At 49.1% G+C, this 4701-nt stretch overlaps 1 protein-coding gene across 2 annotated transcripts in view; it reads right to left on the bottom strand.

Moving 5' to 3' along the window:
- Window positions 1–4701, bottom strand: part of CLVS1 (clavesin 1) — a 246674-nt gene that overhangs the window by 237738 nt on the left and 4235 nt on the right. For both annotated transcript variants that reach the window (XM_055091287.1, XM_055091286.1), the window contains exon 3: window positions 4282–4375. The gene's annotated coding sequence lies outside the window, so the exon portion shown is untranslated. The remainder of the gene's footprint in view (window positions 1–4281; window positions 4376–4701) is intronic.

Genomic DNA, 4701 nt, shown 5'->3' on the forward strand with positions numbered 1-4701 from the left:
AATAATAAAATAAAATAAAATAAAATAAAAAACCAAAAACTACCCGCCCCTCCAAAGTGATACAGTGCCTTCATACGCTTTGGCAGCTGCAATTTTTCAGGCCAGAATGATGACATGGTTGTTTCTGATTTTTGAGTTGGAAAGTTTGGCAAAGAAAAGCTATTTCCTCTGTTGAATCTGATGGTGTTGTTGAATACAGCCTCTTTCATTTCAGCTTCATTAAGAACAGACAAAAATCAATTTCTGCTTACCTAAAAAATAAAGTAACGTGCTCTACCAGGGGGGAAAAAAAGACCTCAGGTTCCATGTTATTATTGTGAATAATGACAAAAGCAGGGATGGGGCTGAGCCTCTTGTAATTGCTGTTTGGGGTTTCCTTTTTTGCTTTCTTTGTGGAGAAGAATAAAATTCTGATTTGTAGACTTTTTTTTTCCAGCTCCCCAGATAGTCACTCTTAAAAGCCTAGGGATCTAGCTTAAAATGGCTTGTAAAGCATCTTGAAAGGACTAGGTTTTTGGTTTTGTTTTTCGCAGATCTGAACTCCATCTAACCGTATTGGTGCAATTTTACCTGGAAATGCCCCCAGGACACCGGGTTCAGGAGCTCACCAGGTGGCCAACATTCATCCTTTCCCTCAGTATCCTGGAGGCACCCGGAAACCCAGGACAAGGCCGGACCCACAATGTTGCAGAGACAGCTGCATGCAGACACAAGACAGGGGTCCCGTGGGCAGCCCCCTCCTCCTCCCTGAACCCCGAGGCCGCCGCCCTCCTCCAGGAGCGACTCGCAGCTCCGAGAGTGGGCCCGTTATGGTCCCCGTCCCCCTCAAGGCTCCACTCCCCCGGAGGCACAAACCTCCTCTCCAGTTTACTTTATCCTCGTTATTGGAGGACTTTATTTTTATCTTTATTTTTTTTTGCGGTACGCGGGCCTCTCACTGCTGTGGCCTCTCCCGCTGCAGAGCACAGGCTCCGGACGCGCAGGCTCAGCGGCCATGGCTCACGGGCCCAGCTGCTCCGCGGCATGTGGGACCTTCCCGGACCGGGGCACGAACCCGCGTCCCCTGCATCGGCAGGCGGACTCTCAACCACTGCGCCACCAGGGAAGCCCGGAGGACTTTATTTTTATGTCTACCTTGCCAGCCGCAGAAAACAAACCACAACGGCGCTTCCGATTGTCTCCACACCCCCTGCCCCTGGAGCAAACCCCACCTGCAGCCACCGTCTGCGAGAGTGTTCCTTTCGTCCGCGTGCAAACGTTTCCAACAGGCCTCTGAAAGGCAGCCACTTGCCCAGCCACGCGACTGCTTTCCCACAAACACTGCGATTTCAGATTTTAACTGCAGCCCCTTGATTAGACATCAAAAGTCCATAAGTGAGCGTTTGAAATGGCATTTCTAAATGGCCAATCTACCCATTTCAAGCGCTTCCTCAGGGTTGTCCGAGAACTGCCTTGGTTTTGTTAGGCAGCAAGTTAGCCATGAGCAACGAGAGGTGGTCCCCTCGGCGGAACGTCCAACAGCCGCCTAATCCCGCCAAGCTATTTTGCCAACCCCGCCCCAAACACGCCCCCATCAGTACTCCAAAATAGTCAGGGCACAGAAAACCCCCCGGCCGACTGGAGGGGCTGGCCTCACTCTGGCACATGCGCACACCTCAGGCTATCATGTCCTTAGATAACCTTTGGGCTCATTAAATGTTCATAAATATTCTATGAATACATACATCTAATTATAAAAGACTGCATTATGGGAAGGACATGCACAGCAGAGCCGCTTGTTATATAACCTGCAGCTGTCAATTAAGAGTATCAATCAACAATCTCCTGGATTACACAAAAACCTTGCCTAAAAAGCTCTACACCCCAGTCCTTGGGGGCCATTGCCTTCCTTGGCCTGGCCCACCTCGCTTTTGAGGTGTTCTCTCTGTTCTCTCCTTATCTTCAGTAAACTCTCTTGCAACGGGTAAGACCTCAGATTCTTCTTTGCGTCCTTACCAAGAACCAAGGCCCATGGGAGAAGGGGTCTCCAGACTCTCTTCTGCTAACAGTGTTTACCAATTTTTGAAAATTCGCTTGCACCACCCCTAGGAAAAACACTCTGGTGGGTAGCACTAGTTATTTTTCACTTTAATAGTCATCTTTTTCAGATACCTACAGAGAATCTGAGCCTCGCAGCAGCCAAGAAGAAATAGAAAAAGAAAGACAGTGGGGGTGACATTCCACGAAATCTCGCCCCTACCCCATGCCGGTCCATGAGGCACAGGGAGGGGCAGCTGAACACTCCCCTCCCCTCCCCTCCCATCCCCCGGCCTCCTGTGCAAGTGCCTGGTCTCATCCCTTCAACTTTAATAAACCAGGACCTCAAGGATTTCAGATCTGAAAATCTGCAAAGAAGGGGCTTGCATCCAAGTGGATCACCCTTCCTGGGGGAGAAAAACGCAAGAACTGTAAGCTACTCCTTCCAGGAAATATTTGTGAACCACTTGATATGTGCCTGGCCCTGTGAGAGGTCACATGACAGGCCCCCCTCGTGCCCTGCTCCCCACCACCCCCTCACACTTTCCCATCTTTCCACAGGAACCACAGCCCTCTTTGAGGCCAAAATCTCTCACTTTAAGAAGCCCTCGGGGGTTCTAGAAAGAGCAACAACTTCAAAATCAGACTGATCTTGACTTTAGTAAAAGCTCTGTCTCTTTGTAGCTGTGGGTGCTTGAAAGAGTAACTTAACTCCACTAAACCTCAGTTTTCTCATCAGTAAAATGGGGAGAATATCTACTTCATAGGATTATCATGAGAATTAACAAGATAATGTAGCAAAGAACATAGCCCAGGGTCCAAAGCCAGTAAATGTTCAGTAAATATTAGTTTCCTCATTCTGGCCCCTTTCCATTTTCTGGTTTATTCCAAAATCCTCTGAACAGCACCGGACTTCAAAACCTACCTTCCTAATTCACCCAAGCTGCTGTACTAACACCTCAGAAGCCCAGCTCTTACTTCTCTTCACCTCGACATTGACTTCCTGTTACATGCACGTAGGTACAAGAGTTTGTGTTCCTCTAACCCTGGTAGCCAGTGTACTAGTCAGGATTTTTTTATTGCAAGAGACAGAAATCTAATTTGCTCAAACATGGTCTGCAAGGGCACTGATTTCCACCACCGAGAACTTACGTCCTGGCTTATCCAGGGCCCTGTAATGTCACCCAGCTCTCTCTGGCTCCATTTCTCATTCTGCTTTCCTTTGTGGAGCAGCCTCCTCTCCTGCTGCAGATGGCTTGTCTGATGGGTGGGAAAGATGGCTTTCTGGGGCCCCGGAATCTCATCCTCCCAGCGTATCGACCTCCATAAAAAGAGCATGCATCACCCCCAGTGCCTGCACACCGACTCCAGGGATTTGCCCCAACTGGCCCTGTGAGAGTCACATCTTCGTACTACTGAGGGGACAGGCAGATCACAGTGGCTGGGGCTTCTGGTGGAACCTCAGGGCAAGAAAGGGTCATCGTGACATTCTGGAGGGCACATGCCCGCCGCAGCCAAGGATCCTGGGCCCAGCGACCCAGGGCCCTACCCCTGGAGCATTAGAGGAAGCCCGGCCCGACTGGGGTCTGTAATGGGAGTCAGGGGCGGGCTCCCCACCTGACCCTCCCTTGGGGGCAGGGGTAGAATCCAAACCAGGCTTTCCACGTAACCCATAGAAACTTCTAGTCAAAGAATGGGGCAAGGCAGGTTTCCCCAGCATCCAGCCTCAGGAGATCAAGCTTAGAAAAGTGTGGAAAGGAACAGCAGAGCTACCCAGGGCCACTCGAGCACCTGGTCAAATGCAGGAAGTACTAAGCGCCATGACCCTGACCCTCTGTGTGGCTCCTCAGAACTTTGTCTTGCTGGACCAGAAATGAAGAAGAATGAAACTGGAACATGGCAGCTAAGTCAAGTCTTTCAAGGGTTCCCACCACATTGACAAAGCACTTCCGGCCTTACATTTATCTGCTCCCAGGACACACACACATACGCGCGCGTGCCAGGTGCTATGGTGAGGATGGTTACAGGGAAGTGTCTGTAGGGAGAACAAGAGGGTTGTTTGGCCTTTACTAGATGCTTTTATCTGGGCATCACAGGAATACTTTTGAAATATTCAATTAGGTCACAACATGTCTGTAAGGAAGGCATTATTATTCACCTTCCGCAACTGAAAAAAACTGAAACAAAAAGTTCAAAGCACTCCCAGGAAGTGGGATTTCCAGCAGCGTGACAGGTCACAGATTCTGAACGTGGCCACCAACTCACCTCTTCCCGTCTCCCGCGGCCGTGAGTGCGCCTTAGCAGCCAGAGGTCTACATCCACTTGGTTTAAGCTGATAAGTCCACACGACGCTGGATTCCTAAAAAGGAGGAGAAATTTTAAATATAAAAAATATTTTTAACTTAATCTCACCCACTTGTAGAGGTCACTGAATCCATTTCTCACTCTAGCCCTGGCCTGCAATATTTTCTTTGAATATATCAAGGCACGGGGACCCATCCCCAGAAAACACTGGTTCCAAGACCAGACACCAGCAATCGTTGGAACATCCCATGTCTTATTAAGTTAGAATTAGTCTCTTCCTAACTCTATGCACTACGTCTATTTTTGCCCATTGGAATCCATTCATGTTTTCTTCCTTCCTTTCTATCTTCCAGCTGTTATTGATTAAGAACCTATTCTAGG

The sequence above is a fragment of the Physeter macrocephalus genome, chromosome 15 (assembly GCF_002837175.3).
Source record: "Physeter macrocephalus isolate SW-GA chromosome 15, ASM283717v5, whole genome shotgun sequence".
Taxonomy (NCBI): Eukaryota; Metazoa; Chordata; class Mammalia; order Artiodactyla; family Physeteridae; genus Physeter; species Physeter macrocephalus.